Genomic DNA, 21135 nt, shown 5'->3' with positions numbered 1-21135 from the left:
AAAAACAGATGACTTATGGAAAATGTGTATGAAGCTTCAATTTTATACAGCTTCAAGGAACACTGTTTTTATTATTGTAAATGTCATCCTATGGAATTTATCTGACCGTTGGGATGATAGAAACAAAAGAAGATTAAATAAATTTGTAAGAAATTGAATACAATCGTGTGAGGTATCGACACATGACTTTTTATACATATTGATAAGAGAAAAATAGAGCGGAAAGTCAATCTTTCAAATTTGACGACAATATTTTAACGTAATCTTGCATTTTGCTCCCTTCTGTATTTCACTGAATTATTTATAATCTGAACATTGTTATGAAACCTAAATTTTTGAATAAAAATGTGAATGTATCATAGAAAACGATATTTGTAAAAAGTTTGTCCCTATAAAATGTATGTTACACTTTTTCCTGTTCTTGGTTGAACGCTGTGTGTGTGTGTGTGTGTGTGTGTGTGTGTGTGTGTGTGTGTGTGTGTGTGTGTGTGTGTGTGTGTGTGTGTGTGCGTGTGTGTGTGTGTGTGATTCCAAGTTCTATGATGGTCCATAGAACCATGGAATTCGGCTGAGAGTTATTGAAATCTATCATTCAGGAGGCAGAATTCCTTTTTTCCCTCCGGAGAAGTGTAACAGTTTCTTTCCTACATGGATATCTGTATGTTCATATACTGTCCACAGTGCATTGAAATGAACAATTGATTTTTTAAGGAACCTGATCGAAATATTTAAATTGATATTTGTATTACATGTTAAAAACGTAAACCGATAATAAAAAATGTACCTATTATAATGATTGTTGCTATAGTTTTGTAACTAGAAAGATAAACAAAATGTATTTAGTATGGTTGCTGAAGGGAAATGAAATAAATCTAAGGAACGTACTTTATTTATGCCAGAGCCTCGAAAAACAGAAGATATACATTATTACGTTAGTACCCAGTGACCCGTCCCCTCGAATTGAATAAATCTGCATTGCCTCCTCACAAACAAATAGTAGGTTTTACCATCAAACGTTGGACTTAAAACCCCTAAAAGGTTTTATGAAATGTGAAATTGTGCTTTAAAATGAAACAATAATTTAACCGCCATACATTATTATATTTCTACTGTATTTTACTCAGTTAAGAAAAATGTAACACTCGTATTGAAATATATTACTAGGTTAACGAAAGTGCCAACAAATTGTTCCAAGGTCTATGATTTTCCTGTTTGCAACAAAAGCAATACTGCAGTACTTTTTAGCCTTATTAATACCGTTATAATTTTATATTTCATCCGCATTTTTATGTCACTGCTGTATCGAGAATACTGTTGTAAGGGATTGAAATATGTTTGTATGGATGATATACTTCTAGTTTCTATGAGCATATACCGGTGATATATGACAGAGCCGAATACAGAAACTAAATATGGGCAGAAGCAGTGAGGTAACAGGTGATTGGGAAATTTTCCTTTCTTGCGGCACCAATATATTAATCTACTAGCCAAAAAATTATAGACTTTTCGGGAGATTTCCGTATAAATTTATTTGAGAATTGTTAACAAAATATTAATAAATAATTGTATTTGTAGTTGTCTGCAACATAATCAATGAAACAGAGCATTTAAATTTCTATTCTGAAAGTTTTATCTTTATTTAGGTGCATTATATACCATTCATATATTTTCATAACCTGTTACTCGTACATAACTTGACCTATGCTGCTATATAAGAATTTTGTCTGACTCCTTGTGGACCGTCCCCCAAAGGGATTATCCGGTCGGTAATTGGGCAGATGTGTGCGTTACTATCACCAGTAAGCACGTGTGAACTTTGGTATTTCTTTCTATTGTGGTTCAAAAATTAAAAAAGAGGTTCCAGACCTAATTTTCACTCTGTATATGTAACGGTTTATTTAAACTAGAGTATTTGTTACATAATAAACATATTTATAAGATTATACTCTTGTTTGCTTATTTCTCTCACAGTACCCAAAACACTAAGATTTACATTTAAGTTTATTCAGTAAATAAAAGAATATTAAGTGTAATATATTATTACAACAATCAGAACTCGTTTTATGAATGAACACTTATTTACAATCGTATTCCTTTAATTGAATGGTATGAGTCTAATAAATTAATTTGTTATGAGTATATGTTTGATCGCCTATGAAACTTTTCTTGATCCTATATTTAAAATTAATAAAGTTGCTACCATTAAAAATATTACAGTATGATATAACGGTTTTTTTTTTATAAAAATTATAATTTTTTGCTATATTTATTGCTGACTATAACAAAGGAAATAAGTTATCAACATTATTTAACACGATTATTTAACATTTAAAATGTCCTTGGAAACCTAAATACTGGAATTTTGAATCTATTCTTTCATGTTTGTTGTAATTGCTTGTATTTATACAGATAAAATCAGCTAAGAATAAAAAGTATGAAATCATCTATGTGCGTTGAAAATTACGTTATTTTTCATGTATCCCTACAATCTCTTCAACATGTGCCTACGGTCTACCATAGAGAGCTATTAAATATGAATTTGGTAATAAGAAGTAAATTTTACTTTCTCGCATATAAAATATGCCAAGTGATATTTTATTACTTATACAGGGAATTATAGTTTTTGAAATGATTAAAAATCTATAACGTTTATTAAAAATTTCTAATCAAATACCACCTAAATACTAATATTTATTAATATTAAAATATATTTAGTTCTATTTGTATTCCGAAGTAGATTTAAAGTGAATTTAATCTTAGATAGTACCACTAAAAATGTTATAATAACGTGATCGCTTATTGTGTTGTATCCACTTTGCATTTTGAACAGTTGTACATCAGATGATAATTAACTAGACAACCGTCTCGTAGCACTGTGCAGGAGTGAAGTAATTACTCCAACATCATACTAGGTCTACTCTGCACTCTAATTTATTTGACATGCAATCAGTGTACTAATATGACAACGTTTGTATTGTTATCAGTTTTGCAGCAGATGACAATTAACTTGACTTTAACTGACTCGGAGAATTCTGCAGGGTCAAAGTAATTGCGTCCTCATCAAATTACCTCTTCCCTGCACTCGTATTTACTTAACTTGGATTAGATTTAATCATCTAATAATATCCTAAACTTTTCTTTTTCATTTGTATTGTAATTAATTTTGCAGCAAGTGGTAATAAACTGGTCTTCAACTATCTCAGAGCACTGTGTAGGGTAACGTACTTACATGCACATCATACTACGTGTACCCTGTACCCGTATGTAATTAATGTCTTGAAGAAAATCGAGAAGCTATCCTGCAGCTCAAATGTATTAAATATGTTTTGTCTGTACAGAAAGAATACTACGGCTAACAATAAGTGTTTTAAATTGCAGCCTCAATTACGTTGTACTATTATTAGTAACGGTATAGTGCAACTATAATTAGTTACAAAGAACCTGTTGTGAACCTTATTTCATTTTATATTAATTTCTTATACTGTCCGAAATATAAAAAAATAGAGATTTGTATAAAGAAAATAAAGAGATTTAAAACGAGATTTCCAGCAATAATTTACTTCTATAAATTAAACTTTAAAAATTTAAGATTGGATATCTGATCTGGGGGAAAAAGCCACTACATAAATTATCTACAAATAATTAAGTGAAAGTTCAAAATAGTACAGCGTACAACATTTTTCTTAGTTTTTGTTATTGTTTTTTGTGACAGTTCTGCTTAAAAAATGACATCAGTTTTGATAATTTTGTTTCGGTTGATATTTTTACGCTGCATTAAAAATAAATATTACTGCTGCTTTCGAACGAGTAATACGTTTTTCTACTACATTTAACTTTTTTACATATGGAAACTATAGTTTTGCATTTTAGTAAGTTTTACTGCAATATTACCGTTGAATCCACTGTATTTTTACTATTTACCTAGTAAGGAATTGATAACATTGCTAACCTTCAATTAAAAATTTTCTCCACAACTTACTAGTTGAAAATGCTTTATTTAGTGAAGTTCTTGATAAAACACACATGTAAATAAATATATATGTTCAAGAAACCAAAATGTTCTAATTAGCTGTGCTCAGTAGTCAAATGAGCTCTCACAAATTAAGATAAGAGTGGCGTCTCGACTTTTAAAGATTACTGTAAAAGGAAAGATTTTAAAAGTTAAAGACATTTTCAATGATAGTAATATCTCAACGAACCTACTGTATAATTTATTCTCTCAAAGGAAACACATGCGCTATTTGATTTAATTCTTACACATTTGATATGTAACGTTTCCGTAATAGGCGTAGGATAAGATTTCCACCTCAGATTGATTAAAAATATTTCAAAATAAAAATATATGTTTTATTGTAATAAAGTTAAAAGACTAATATTATGTTTATGTTCTTTAGAGGCCATATATTAGAGGTCAATTATAAACATTTTCCGAAAGGAGGCCACGTATAAACTTTAAAACAAGAAGGCCCGTTGCATCCTCCAAGAAAATTATTTACTTTCAATGATAAAATGAAAATCTCATTCCAAAGGAAAATAAAAATTACTAATAAAACATATTAACATTTAAAATAAGCGCCATTTTTTTATGGATTGAGATAAATACCTGAAGTCTTGACTATTAATTGTACCACTCACTTTCAAATAAGTGTTATTTGATAGGGCTTCCCATGAGAATATATTTAAGTAAAAATTGTAGTTTGCACATCACCACGTGGACAATTCAAATTTTTTTTTACATCTTACGTGTAAATATAGGATGGATATATATATGCAATGTACTTACAATGTTTTGTAAAAAATTGCTAAAACATGTAACACGCTATGTATGAAAATGTTCACTTGAGACTGGAGTCAGTACAATTCAGAGTACCCAGGGAAATCACAATCGGGATCGTGTCTACCATGACAGAACAGCTGACTCCCCACGGGTCGCGACGTGGTAGCAGTGTCCCTTGACAAGTTGACTTTGTCACTGTCACTTTACTGTAATCTATGTTACATCTAGTGTTGACTTAATAGCGTTGTAAGTTGTGTTATACCATAAATCAGAGTACCTAGGGAAGTCACAATAGTAAACATGTCTACAATGACAGAAAAATACGTTTACCCAAATTTCATACTTGTTTACGTAGAAAGGAAGTTTCATTCATAATTAAAAGTCTACGGATGAAATTATTCTTGAAATATTTTGCCACAATTTGATACATTTGCTTTTTTCATTAAGTTCGGTCATTATTAGAGTTAAGATAATTAAAGTTCCGATAAGCTACAAAGAGTACTGTATCACAGGAGTATATTGAAATCAAATTCTTATCACTTACTTTTCACATTGACTTTCCCTGTATTATATTTTCATTTTACTATATGAATAAAACTGTCCCATTTTCTGATTAAGTTTGTTTACAAATGTATTTAATTTTATATTTTCCCGTTACCATCTTAGTTACCCATAGTAAAAATGTAAAAATTTTCGATAATGCCCAGCCAAATCCCAAGTAGAATTTCTCATATAAAAATGATGCTTCGTGCAAACTTTTAAGTGTAGTAAGATAATTGTTATTTTGAGATATTGTGTGATCAGTCGGACAGACAGAAAGGCAGAAATAAAATTTCTCCAACCTCATAATTTTTAGACTTCGCTAAACCTTAGTCAAATATTCGGTGTAACAGAGACAGTTTTGAAAGGGAAGTGGGGTAGAGTAGTTCGCACTTAGTGAAAGTTAGAGATTCGAGCTCTAAGCATCATAGCATTTTTCAATAATACCTCATCATATCTAATCTCTCTCTCTCCAAATAGCCTACTATTTTTGTTACATTGAAATTTACAATTTTATAACGTTCAATAAGAAAATCTGAAAAATGTTCTACAACATCAAATCAGAAATTGATTTTAATTTGAATTATTACCATAAAATAACATGAAAAATCTCACCTCAATCTTATAAGCTTTGACTGTCGTTCCAAAGTCTAAGGAAAGTACGTTAAATGTCACGTATTCCTTGTCAGCCTCTGTGGTAACTGAGAATATTGAATAATATATGACACCTCACTCGACGCCACGACTGCTCTACATTTTGTCACACAAACCTTTTGAAGTCACAAGGATCAAATAACGGACGATAAGGAAAGTTTCTTGTATCGTACAGGTAGTGTTTCGTCTATAAGACACTCATTACTACTTGTATCTGTGGGATGTATTCTTCAAACTAGCTAGTATATTAATTGTCTAACCTTAGCAACCAGACGTAGCCATATGTGAATGGTAGTATGCACATTATTTACTCCGTAATGTGGTACTTTCACTTTACACTCTGGCTATAAAGCATTAAGTTAGTTAGTATATAAATTGCTTAACTGTAACAGTCTGATTGCTACACATATGAAAACTGTCGATGTACGGTATTTATATCGCAATGTTAATAGCATTTTTATACATGGACTCTATACACAACCTATCCTTTGGTTTTTTTATTTTTTCCAATTAATGCGTTATAATAAAAAAGTATATAAAGTGAAACAATACTCTCCACACAAACTGTAGGAAATTGTTCCTTGCTGTTAATAAAGCAATAAACCAAATTCTACCAATGATCTATCTCTTTCTGCTCATCGTATATCTGTCTGTGTGCGGTTTTTCGTAAAAAAGTCATACTTTTAAAACTAAGAAACAAACTTTAAATAAACTCTTATTTGCTATTTAAATATGTAAAATAATATATGTTAGAAAGTACTTATTTTACAAGAAAGTGACAACAAAAACAATGACAGGTAAAATGTTGAAATTAGGTAACAAACAACAAAATTATTGCAATTTTAGTTCAACCATGCACATCTAATCTCAAGTTTCTTCTAATCCTAACAGATTCTAAATATTTTAATATTTACTATTTCATTGAATGACAAAATTATCAAAGACAGTAGCGTTATTTTAGTTTATTAATTTACAATGAAGTTCAAAAAACAGTTTTAAAAATTAAGAAACCCAAATTTAATTACAAGGAAATTTCTTTAAGGGAATTGGAAACGTCCGTAGGAGCAATTGTCTCATATTTTGTCTCATACAATATTTAACATAAAAACGATAACTTATAATTTTAATATATTTACTAGGTTCAACATGAATTACACGTAGCCTAGCAATTAGACAGTAGAAACCAGTAACACCTGGAGTAACGTTGCAGATAACTGCCGCTTGCCGGTCTGGCTCAACCTGGCTGCAGGTAATTGTGTACTTATTTCAACTGGCCTTGAGCCATTCCTTAGCTCATACAGAAAACTGTTTCAAACAAAAAAAAGAATGAAATTCTATTGTATCAACAGTTTTCGCTTAAACATATTACCCGGCCAAATAATTAAAAACAATCCTTGCTTATTGAAAATGTATTGTTCCTTATAAGATTTTAACGTAATATTATAATTTAAAAAATGAAGAAAATATTTTAAAGATGTAATTGTACGATTTGTTAAATGTTATAAAGAACATTTGATACCTAACACAGAAAATCCATTCGTTTATGGCTTTTATCAATTTTTGCTTTAGTGGTATTAAATGAATCTAGTGTATAGTATTATGGAATTCAAACAAGAAATAAAAATTATAAAAAATTTCTGTTCTATAAATAAAAGATAAATAAGCACGAGATTTATATACATATATTCTTTAAATATATTCACAAATTTTTACCTACAAATCTTATAGACTAATACATGTAAAACTTCCGGTATAAACTTTCCACATATGTTTAACTATTATTAAAATAACATTTACTTTTTGTATTTACTTTTTTGATGTGTCTGAAGAAGATATCCTTGATATCGAAAGGCCTCACAAAATAATAAAAGTATTAAATATTGGTTTTATATTTTAATGTAAGTAAGTTATCAGTACCAATATAAGCTCCATCTACAACATTTCCACAAGGGGTTAGAGGTATCATTTTATGGCCTTATTGTATGTTGTCAATTTGCAGAGCTTATCAGGGATAATGGTGATACCATCACCATTCAATAGCCATCAATAAAAGTATTATAAACTAGTTCCCTGTAGCAAAACTAGATTTTACTGTTAAAGTGACAGTGTTGTGTCTTGGGTTTAGCGATGAGATAATTTAGTGTATTTTAACCAGAATTGAATCCTTTTGCACCACAAAATAATAGTGTAATATTTAATGTAACCATACATACGGAGTATTGAGTAAATAATAAATTAGTACGTAGTATAAAGCTTCGTTAGAGGATTTTTTTTACGATAAATCCTATATATAATTTCATTACTTATAAATGGAAGTGAAACAGTTTGCTTTGCTTCTGATTTTTAGCCTTTTATAGTAAGTTACAGTACTGCATATCTAATAGGGTGTATGTCTGTGTTTGACGATCAGTCTCCACCCTTGTGTTGGGTTGTGGATGGCAGGTGAATAATATATTGCCCTCACCTTTGGGCTATGAATACAATAGCAGGTGTGTTGTCTCTACTTGCTTATTGTTTCTTTTCAGGCTTGGAGCTCTTCATGGTCTCGTAGCTCCTTTAAAAACGTCGTCCTTGTAAAATTTAAAAAGAATTTAAATATTGTATATTTTGTTTTATTCAATTACTGTTAAGATTCTCAATTAATGTCTTCTATGTAAAACAACTCACATTACAAACATAATATACCGTATTACTTTCATAAGACGTATCGTCTTACACTAAACCACCCTATAGGATTTCCTATCATAGCTTTGTTTTTATTAACGACGTTCGTTGGGATAACTTGACGATGTTTTATTTCAAGAGGTATAAATATTATTCATGTAGATAAAGCATAAATATTATATGCATTATTTATAGATCTTAGATTAAAGTTTCACGATTAGTGATTTTGATAATAAAAGCCGAAAAATCCAAACACTTCAATGTTGAGTAGTTAGTACAAGACTTTTGTGGTTTTTCAGGACCGCTTAAGATGAAATTAATTTAATGATATCACCAAACATAAGTTTTCTTATACATATTTTGTGCAATGAATCCCTGGTTTTTCCATTTGATAACATACATAAACCCCATAATTTATTAAATAGTATGACTAATTTTACCGTATTTAAGAAAGTCATTAGTGCTAAAATGAAAACTCAGGTATCTGATAAGACGTTTCCTGACGCTACAGAGATTATACTAAGCGATGTACTATATCTTGAATAAAATATCAGGGCGCCTCGCTCAGGCAATAAACATTACAGCAGCTTGGTGTCTACGTAGCTTACTGCCTTACACTGAGCTATGTCACCCTCTTGTAATGTTGATAGGAACTGTATTCTAAGATGTGGAATAGCAAGGAAAGATTATACTTCAGTGAGCGTTTGTGCTGATGTTTTCTCTCAAATTCTATTGCGAGAACATTACGACTTTCATTTGGGTTATCAGTTTATAAGTTTAATTTAAACACAATTGTATAGATATAGGTATTTTTTTGGTTTCATTAAAACAATATTTAGATGCTCAATATAGAATCTTGAAAATGTTTAGTATCTCTTAACCAAATTTTCCAATTTTGATGAATAATTATAATCTCTAGTCACTGTGTTTTAAGGGACTTTTACCCTTAAAGAAGATAGAGAACACGAAAATGATAATGTGATTTTGGGACTTTTCCTCACGGATTCACAAGATGTCAAAAACCATTGACACTCGTCATTTTAATAAAGACACGACAAGGTCTTTTGAAAGTTGTGTCGTTATCTGCTGTCCATTTATTCGATATCTCTTTATAAAAAGTATTTGTAACTTACATATGTTTTTCTTAGACACAGGCAGAATGCTAATGATTTCTAAATAAAAACTTCACAGGGCAGCAAAGTCATTAATCCTGGAAGAGGTTAGTCAGTCCGTAAACATTTTTATTGAATTCTGTCGGTTTATCTCTAAGTTCTTTATTTCCCTTGACATTTGAGGTTAGTTTCCATATAATTTTTATGACCGTAATAACGTTTAAGACTGATAAAAGTTTTGCTTAGTATTTCAGCTATATCGAGTATAATACCGTCAGTGGGATTTAAAATAATTATGCTATCGGGCGCATAGGCTGAAAGCTATGATTTCACAATAAAAGCATTCAATTCTTTAAATAGCGATGTGAGCTGGTCTTGTTTAGTAAGGGATGGACCCTTGCATGAGCAGAGTTAACACAGCTGGCACTAAACTAAGTGGGAGTAGTAGGACAAGATGTCTTGTACAGCCAGCTGTTACTACACTGTGTGTGTGTGTGTGTGTGTGTGTGTGTGTGTGTGTGTGTGTGTGTGTGTGTGTGTGTGTGTGTGTGTGTGTGTGTGTGTGTGTGTGTGTGTGTGTGTGTGTGTGTGTGTGTGTGTGTGTGTGTGTGTGTGTGTGTGTGTGTGTGTGTGTGTGTGTGTGTGTGTGTGTGTGTGTGTGATGTTAGTAATAGGACGATGAGAGAAACAAACGATTTCACCACAAAAACTTTCGAATAATATACGTAATTAAAGGTTATACTAATTGAGAAAAGTACAATTAAACTTAAAAACTCTACCAAGTTGTAGGTAGAATCAATACGTTTCTTAATAGTTAAAAAGTTTCACTATATTAACCATCTTTCGCTACAAAACTGTTCAAAAATAACACAGAAAATTATGAAACGTTCTATTGGGTGTTATATTTTCCTTCGTAATGATTTTCAAATTATAAAAATATATTATACTAACAAGAAATAAAAATTGTGTTAGCTCTTTGTACGATGCCAAATTTTTAAATTTATTTTCCAAGTTTAACTAATATTATTTTATTTATTTTAATGCAATTACGTACAATGATGTGACAGTATCAAAACATAAACCTGCACTTAAAGCTACGTTAAGGTCTCAAATAATCTATGGCTCGTCTCTATGCTCGACAATTACATAACATGCCATAGTCAAACTTACGAGCCTTTAAAAAGATGGCTTGCTTGATAGTAACGGAATTTTTAAGGAGTAGCCCAGCTCTTGAGTTTCTTTTATAGGAATGAGATATGAAAAATATCTAACAGCTTACTGAATGAAACTGGGTAATTACTGGAGACTAAACTTCACATACACGAGCCACTGCACTCGGCCCTTACCTGAAGAGGTATATCATTCAATGCTTGACATAAGATCATCAAATAGGATGGCCTAAGAATCTGTCCAGTAACTGTCATTACTTGTAACCATCCGAACACAGGAGGATCGTTGAAAGATGAATTAGGGAATATAAAGAAAATGAGACAAAGGTTATTTCGTCTGGTATATTTTGACTTTATGATGGATGGAATATGGGTTTATCTTATCTCCTAGAACACCTCTTGGTGGATATTTGGGAGATGAAATACACACTTTTGGACGTGTCAAACTCTATCAACACATAGTAATTTTCACTATGTTTTGAAATTTTCACTTGTTGGCATAGTAAGTCCCTTCACTCGATACTGGTATGTAAATGTTTAAGACTTTATCCAATCTAGCTAATCAGAACTCATAACGTACATCTTAGTTTTACTTCTGGCCATATCGGATTGATTGTTAGGAGAAACATTGGCTAAGAAAGCACATGTAAAACTGACTACCAAGCCATTGAAAAGTGTTTAAGAGATAACTACTATCATCATTGACAGAGTTTCTTTAGACAGATGTTTTGTAACAAACTGATATTAATAGCATTATGGAACACAAGGTGGTTGATGAAAATGTGGGACGTAGTAAATTTAAACTGCCTTTGATGGTTTGAATATCGTTTAATGATTAGGTGTTTGAGTAGATTTTAACATACGTTAAATTATGTTTCGAACCTCTTTTAAAATTGTATGATCAAGCATTTAATTAGTTCTTGTCATAAAGGATTTCAAATATAAAATTTCATCGACTCTTTAGCTCTTTCAATATAAAATAGAAGACATTATAAGAGTACCTTTTATTAGTAAACTACAAACCTAATTCATAAACACTTCTAAATATCTAAATTTGCATAAATTATGTAGTAAAATCAAGAATAAGTTTATTAAACAAATTGAAATGATTAAGAAAAATTAAACTGAAAACAAATAAACGTATTAAAAAAATTCGAGGATGCTTGTATTGTACTTAGATTGAGTAGTTTGTATAAAAGGTGTGTTCTGTGAAACCAATAAAAAGGGTTAATTGTTATAAGAGAGATAATAAAGTGTAAACATTTCAAATTATAGTTAAGTGTAGGAAGGATCAAACAATTGTAACAAAATTATGAAGAATAACGATAAAATTGAATTGTTTCCGTATTTCTACCAAGTCGCTCACAAATTACCATAAATATTTATTTTTAAATTTTGTATAATTGTTATAACATTTATTTTGGCATTTAGTTTATGGATTTAGTTCCAAAACATGTTAGTTGATATAAATAAAGTGTTTAAGGAATACTTATTACAGCTGAACGCTATTGAAATAATAATATGTTTAAACCGTCTACATATAGAGAAGGTTTTAAATTTTTCAATTGATTAGTGAAGAATATTGTAGTTTCTACTTGATAGGTTCGGTATACTTTGTTCATGGCTTGGTTAGGGCCAGAGACGAGGGCTGACAAGTGCCAGGGACGAGGACACTCTTCTATCACGAAGAACACTTGGACTGTGAGGAGGACACTTGAAGTGGTGCTCTACATACTCTACGCTTTACAGGCAACATTCCGGTCAGGCTGGCAACAAAGGCCTGTTCAAGTATCTCTGATTGTATAGTGGAGTATTATAGGAAGTATGGTAAATCTTTATCGTAAGATATTACATAAAACACCTTTACACATAGTTTGAATATTTTATAAAAATGTAAAGTTGTGCATAAAAACTAATGGAAACAATACGTGCAATGTAATGATTCCGTAATTATTCAAACAAGTAGGATTATAAATATCCCATTTTGACTTATGTACACAAGGTAGGAATACGACTCACACCATGCACTCTTTTAATAATCATATCAACTCTAAAGCACTATGTCACAGGTTGAAACCTCACATGATTGCACTCAGTTTGTTTTCAAATGTATTTATTCTGTTACTTTATCGTTGCAATTATGGTTACCAATAAGACCAATGCGAAAAAGATCACTAACGATGAACCAAAACCCATGAGTTGACATGCACCAAACTCCCCGAACTCGACGTTAATTATATAAAAATGGACTTCTGGAGATATTGTACTGGCAGATAGACAGACTGAAAGAAAGACAGAGAGACAGATAGAAAGGAAATTTGTGCAATCTCTCAAACAACACGCTTCTCTAATGCTCATCCAATAAAACATGAGTGACCTATGTTTGCTCTTAAAAAAATTAACGACGTGATGAGCCATTTACCACAGTAATAAATAAAAGATGTAAAAAACGACATTTAAACTATGATACACATACTTTTTTGCTAAATAAATTATAATAACTTTGTTTTAAATATTATTTATGCAAAATAAACACATTTGTTTCTTAGAATATATATTTTGAATTAATTCTCCCGTAAACGGTTACAGTATCAAACGGTTCAAAACATTTCAGGTCAGATCTAAGTGCTGCTTGTTATTAAATAAAATACAATTATTGCTGCTATTAGTAAGTTATGCACTTATCCTACTAATTTCAAGTTTGATTTAATGGTAGTGATATACTTTTCAACAGATAACAAATATAATAATTGTGTTAAACAACGTAAAACTTCGTCGGTTTTTGTTATTTGTGTATCAAACGTTTGGAGTTAAGTTACCAAACAGACTAACCAGTAATCCTAATCATTAAAAGCTATTCTGCAATATTGCTTCGTGTCGTATGAGTTTTACTACGATAAAGTATATTTTTACAATCACTGAATACCTATTTGCGTATAAATTGTTTCTTGGGTATGTTACCTGTACATAGTATAGTTTATGACAGTATTAATAAATACTTATGATTAACAAGATAGTATTTAACGTATGTATTGCAATTATATATTGTTTACTTTAAATAAATAGTTATTATTATGATTTTAAAATTAATTTTTTGTACGTTAAATATACGTAAATGTGAAATACATTAATTCTTATAAATTATAAAACAAACATATCAAAAGCTACTCATCTCTCCATTAATTCAAGACTCACTGTATTTCATAGGAGCTAGTTAGGCATTTTGCAGTAAGAGAGAGTTGAGGTTCGGCATCATAAAACGGAATGATAGATTGATTAATCAAACCAATATCAGTGCTATTAGTCAAACTGTCATTTTGGCTCGCTCAGATTTTCCGATTATTAGTTCTTGTTTTGGGATCGTTTTTTTTAATAATTGCTTTTAAAGATTTAGTTTTCATAACTCAAAGTAAAACTATGTGGTATATTTAAAAGACTACACAATAGTACTTAATATTTAATATACAGTTATTTTTACATAAAGAAGTATAGTTCAATAATATGACAGTATCCTCATTTTTTAAACATCGAAAATATAGAGGATAATAGATGATAGCAGCAAAGGCATTAGCACGTGGTTATTATATTTTTCTGCTAATATATTTTTGGTTTATTATTTCAAGTTGTTTTATAAGTAATAAAGAAAAAGATTAAGTGAAGCAAAATTGCTGATATATATTATAAATTATTAGAAAATAATATCTTAAATTTAAGCCATAGAAAGTGGTACAGAATCTAATTTCTCGGAGTATTTCTAAATCGAAGTGACTGGCAATTTGAACTGCTTGTTAAAGGAAAAAATAGTGACTCTTTCACCAGCCTTTACATTGAATCCTGGGTCGTATGAATTAAAGAGATCACGAATACATAAGAGAGAATAGTTGATGCGGTCGGATTTAAATATTAATATTTAATCGTAGGAGTCTTCTATACGGAGGGTACTTCCATTCGGTGATTCCTTTCCAGCATTCCTAAATTAGACTGTTTGCTGAAAACAGACATTGTGTGTTCGCTCTTAAAACAATTTAATTCAGATTTGATTGTTCACCTGTTTTCAAAAGCAATTTTTATTAAAGTATATAGCATAGGGTTAATGTACGAATTGGGTATTTTGCGTAACCATGACAGCAACAAGAAAATAAAAAAATTTATTTATTTGTACAATCATTTTCTCATTAAATATAGTAACTCATGTTGCAATAGAAATTAAATTTTGCATGCAATCTCAGTGAAGCCTGTTTGTTACGCAACACGCCTGCACCTGTGATGTTTCGTACCCCTTACCTTATATGTTTTAGAGAGTAATAACAAGTTTAATAAAATGTTAACTCACTTTTCATAACATCTATGTATATTGATATAGTATATTATCGCTACATATCTTCTAAATACGAATCAAAATGTTCCAGCAGCAAACATTGGTTAAATTAATGTACATGTATACTTGAATACACTAGTGTAATGTCACTACTGGACTTGCATGACTGTATGTGTACCTTTAGTTACTGAACGATATCTTGAATCTTGATGACGAAAAGGCCAAATATTCTCCTACTCAAATGTTAACTAATCAAGTTTGGCAGAAAATGTACGCCTGTGGTATAACGACCAATTACCTCAAGACTCGGCCACAAATCATGTTAAATGGCACAGCTTCTCCCTCTGCTGGCAAGAAATGGAACTTCTGGAACTTCAGCTCTGCTACCTTTTATTTCACACAATCGTGGTTTTTAAATGCTATTAAACTTGCATTGTTATGACAATTGCTATATGTCCTGGTGTTAAATACAGATAAATGAGGCAAGAATAATATTTTTTAATATATATCAATTAAAATTCCTCAAATATGTAACATTAAACTGTTTAAAAGAGTATATTCAAAAGTGTTCAGAATGATGTTGAATAATAGAGATGAGTGCATTGATTTTTAAATAATAAAATTACATCATTTATTTAATAAAAACCGTATTAATAAAATACTGTGTTCCTTATAGGCGGAGTGGTGATGTTTTATACGTGCCTTTTTTGACCAAGACGCTAATGGCAGTTTTTTTATTCTACCTGTTATGTATAAACGGATCTCTATCCATTCATCCAATTATCATCACGATTATGTCTGCAGCCCTTAAAGTTGTTTTTACCTTACTAACTCGAAAATGTATTAGAATTGGTACATAAAGCTTGTTCTTTTCCTTAGTCGTTAGTCATGAAACAATGTAAGAGTACACCACACCACGTGAGGTGTAATACATCTATAGCTACATTTGGTGCAATGTAGATGATGAAATGACATATTATTCTATTCAGTTTATACAGAAATTGATGTATTCTCTGATGTTCTATTTGCCATTCTGGTTTATCATTAGACCAACGTACAAATTGCATACATGCTGTGTTTGTTGTTCACTCACATTCAGCTAAGTCCCATTAAGTGACATGCACTATCATCAAACCCGATGCTACTTGAAATGAAGCTTCATGCAAAGTTTCAAGTGAGCCCCTCCAGTGATAGATTCGCTATACTCGTGTAATATCAGTGCAGAAACTGTATGTTTTGCAATTATTTTAGATTATTTTATTAATTAAAAATAGTTTAGAAAAAGTTAAACCTTAAAAAAAACTACTTAAACCATTACTATATTAACTTAGACCAAGGTTTAATAATGAACACATCATCTATAAAGCAATAACTGTCATGATTTAAAAAGAGGAAAATTAGATGCCCTTATGTGTGATATCATCTGTTTAACTACACTATGACATAAAGTTTGTAATATATTCCTAACAGTAAAAATATCAAATTTATTCTTTGTCAACTGTATTTTTGTGTAGCTGTTTAAACGCAAGTGTTAAGTTTTAAGTACAATTATCTGATTTTTTAGTATAATTAGGGAAACCTTTAAATTGTTCTAATATAGGTGCACATTAATTCACTTATAGTAAAAACATCAATAGTGATAGTTTGAAACTCTTGAATTAGTTTTAAAAGATGATTCCATAAGAAAGGTATGCAAGTTTATTTTTCTGCAGGACGGCTTTTCATTACAAAACCTCTGTCATATTTACTCTTATTTCATTATCATACTGTTATATTTTCTTAACATATTCAACACGTAAGTTAAAATTTAAAATTGTAAGGTTACTCCACTCTCCCCAAATGGGGAATTTGGGGATAGGAACATATTACAATATATTAGAGTTTGAAGGTTTGTTTTTCTGTTGTAGTTAAGGTATTACTGCCTTAAGTCTGCTGTCATGCAGCACGCAGCATGCAGTCACCTTAAGGACTGCCTCATGCTGTCACTCCCACACCCTCAGCAGACCGTCAGGACTGCAGTTTTAAGAATGTTTTGTTGATAGGTGACTCACATTTGAGACACGCTAGTAGTAAGTGCGTTTTTAAAGGGGCCTATCTTGAGTGCTGTCCTGGGGGGAAAATAGTAGATATTAAGAATAGATTGTTAAATTATGTAGGTTTAAGTTTATCGGTAATTTATATTCATGTTGGTGCCAACAACTTGAGGAAAGGGTATCGGGGGGGTCCTGGGTACAACGGAGGGCATGGTAAGCGGGAGGCCCTCTACAGCATGGCGGATCTGCTGTTCACTGTCAAAACCAATTTTCAAAATTCTAAAATTTTCTTGGACAGTGTACTAACTCGACGTGACATTGGCTATAAAGCTCTACATGACTTCAACCTTCAGTTGGAGCTCATGTGCAATAACTTCGACGTTGAATTCGTCGAAGCTAACACTTGTGTTAGCAGGCGGGACCTCACCCGGGATGGTGTGCACTTCTCCAGAAGAGGTGTTACTCGCTTGGGATCTCTATTTGTGAACGCTATTACTGCGGGTTTGCGGTATCTGGATGCAGCACCAGCCAATGACCTGGGTGAGGAAATGTCTAGTCTCGGTTTGAGTCCCGGGCCTGGGAATACCATCAGCAGTGACCATGACCCCTCTGGGAGCTGCGATGTTTCTCTGGTCCCGGGAAACTAACTGGGATGGGTGGCACGGGGCGTCTCAAAGTCGCGCACCTCAACATTAGATCCCTCAATACAGGGTTTGAGGAAATGTGCTCATTTGTGCGTGACTTTGACTTTGATGCAGTTGGGATATCTGAGACATGGCTTCACCCCGGCACCCCATCAGACAATTATCAGATGACTGGGTACACACTTCTGCGATGTGATCGGCGTGCTGACTTACACGGCATTGCAGACGCGGTGACAGGTGGTGGCGTTGCCTTGTATATTAAGGAGGGAATCTCCTTCGAGCAGCACACACTTACTGAGGATGTGGGCCCAGGTATCGAGTCTCTTTGTGTTGTCCTGAGGATAAGGGGAGTAAGGCTTCGTTTATGTGTGGTATACAGGCCACCACATGTAAGGTACACCTCACTGTCAGCTTTGTTTCACTCTATCTTTGTTAACTTGGCTATCGGATCGAACTCCATTATGTACTTGGGCGACAACAACATAGATTTATTGTCAAATAAATGTAATGAAGCCAAGTACTTACGCCGACTCTTGAAAGAATACAATGCAATACAATTAGTAAATGAACCAACAAGAGTGACAGCAACCTCTTCCACCTTGTTAGACCACATAATAGTGGACAGGTCGGTCGAGGTCGAGAGGACCGGCGTCATCGATGCAGCAGGCATTAGGGACCATAGAGGGGTGAAGATAACGGACCACAAGTTGACATATTGTTGCGTAAAAGTTAAGAAAGAGAAAAAAGGGCCAAAAATGATAACCTATAGAGATTTTTCAAAATTCAACCCAGAAAGTGCTGTCAAAGCAGTCGCGGAGATTGACTGGGAGAGAGCAATGCACATTGACGGGGTTGACAATATTGAGCACTTCATCACTACCCATGTTATAAGTGTATTTGATTCACATGCTCCAATTGTATGCAAGAGAGTGACAAAAAAGAAAGCCCCGTGGAGGAACGATGTCATAAACAAGCAGACTAAACTAAAAAACAAACTCCGTAAGATATATTGGAAAACCAGGGACAGTAAAGATTGGGAGATGTATAAAAGAACACGCAATGAATTGAATGGGATGGTGTGGAGAGCAAAGAGAGATTTTTTCACTGAGAAATTATCCACTAACAAGGATCCCAAAGATTTTTGGACTTGTTTGAAACAGTGTAATATAGTTATGAAAAACAGAAATGAAAACATTCCACACCAACTGAAGCTTGATGACATCAATCAGTATTTTGTCAATATGGGGAATGGAAATGAAGCCAGAGTTGAAGAAATCGATGTCTTCAGAACTAGTAAGAGAATTGAATCGATGAATGATTTTAGCTTTTCTGCTGTCACTGAAGATGATGTAAAAAAAGCACTAAATGAAAATAAAATCTAGAGCTGTTGGTAGTGATGAAATATCCATCCAAATGATTAAGGCCGTGAGTCCGTATGCTTTGGGTGCAATTACTCATCTCATTAGCAAATCATTGATGAGCGGTGTGTTCCCGCAGAGATGGAAAATGAGTGTTGTTCATCCATTGCCAAAAGTAACGTCCCCTAAAAGTGTCCAACAACTGAGACCCATCTCGATTTTACCAGCAATATCAAAGATTATGGAAAAGATAGTAACACGTCAAATAGCACAGTATATGAACGAAGTAAACATATTGCCAAAAACACAATCTGGATTTAGAAAAAATCATAGCACATGCACTGCTCTGGTAAGTCTGTTCAGTGACTTAATTGATGCGAAAGATAAAGGGATGTGTAGTTCACTAGTGATACTGGACTACTCACAAGCATTTGATTCCCTTAACCATGAACTTTTGTACGCTAAGATGCATTTTTATGGCTTTGGCAAAAATTCAATCGAGTGGGTAAAATCATACCTAGGAGACAGAAGTCAGGTTACAAAGATGGGAAGTGAGACGTCAACTTCACTTGTCAAAAGGCGAGGTGTTCCTCAAGGAAGTTGTCTTGGACCTATATTGTTCAACTTATATACGTCTGACTTCCCAAGTTGTGTTCAAAGCTGTGCAGCTCACCTGTACGCAGATGATTGTCAGTTGCGCTTGTCATACGAGCCTGGCTCCATTGATGAGGCTATTGAGAAAATAAATTCCGACCTAGTGAACATCAACACTTGGTCGGTTAACAATGGCCTTAAACTCAATATAGGTAAGTGCATTGTCCTTCATCTTGCCCCACACAATCTGGTGCAGGCCCTTGGTCAGAGAGGAGTGAGAGTAAGGCTCAGTGGGGAGAGCCTGTCTGTCTCTGAGTCAGTCAAGACTCTCGGAGTTGTGCTTGACAGTAAGCTCACCTTTTCTGATCATGTCACTCATGCTATCCAGCGTGCCCTTGGTAGGCTGAGGGGTCTGTACAGATTTAGAAGTCTGCTGCCAGAATCCGCTAAGCTCCGGCTTATGAGTTCTCTTGTTCTGTCTGTATTTTATTACTGCTATCCTGCATACGACAACAGTATCTCTAGGGGAGACACAGATCGGATTCAAAGACTGCAAAACTCTGCAGTTCGATTCATTTTCAATTTGAGGCGCTTTGATCATGTGTCACCCTTCCGAGATGCTGTCAGTTTGTCCCCCATGGAAAATGTATGCAGGATCCTGACATGTGGCATGATCCACAAGGTGCTTGCGCTGGGTGAGCCGCGGTACCTGATCGAGAAGCTCCAATTTCGGGAGGAGGTCTCTCAACGCAGTGTCCGCCATGGTGACCTGCTTCACTTTCCCAGAGTCAAGCATGAGTATGGGAGGAGGAGCTTTTCTTACTTTGGCCCAAAGTTGTACAATGACCTCCCCCAGAACCTTAAACAGACTTCTGTTACTGTTTTTAAAAGTAAACTAAGAAAAATGATTGTACAGTAATTTATTTGTCTTGTTTGGGTGTTTTCTTTAGTCTATAGGTTTTAGTTTTTATTTTTATTTCCCAGTATTGTAAATAGTGTAAGATATGACAAGAGTTGTTCTGTAAAGCAGTTGTTATACTGAGAAACGCTTGCAATAAAGGCATTTTTATTTATTTATTTATTTATTGCTAGGTGCTAATAGATTTTATTCAGCTTGTATAACATTTCAGTATGTAATATATGTCTCATGACGAGACACAATTCGATATGGTACGAAGAAATTCTTCACTAATTCCAATATTTCATTAGATAATTGTCGTTTTTACTCCTATGGCAATGTATAGTGTCAGGCATTTAATGCATGTAAAGCAC

The sequence above is a fragment of the Homalodisca vitripennis genome, chromosome 3 (assembly GCF_021130785.1).
Source record: "Homalodisca vitripennis isolate AUS2020 chromosome 3, UT_GWSS_2.1, whole genome shotgun sequence".
NCBI classification, from domain to species: domain Eukaryota; kingdom Metazoa; phylum Arthropoda; class Insecta; order Hemiptera; family Cicadellidae; genus Homalodisca; species Homalodisca vitripennis.
This window is presented reverse-complemented; position numbering follows the sequence as displayed.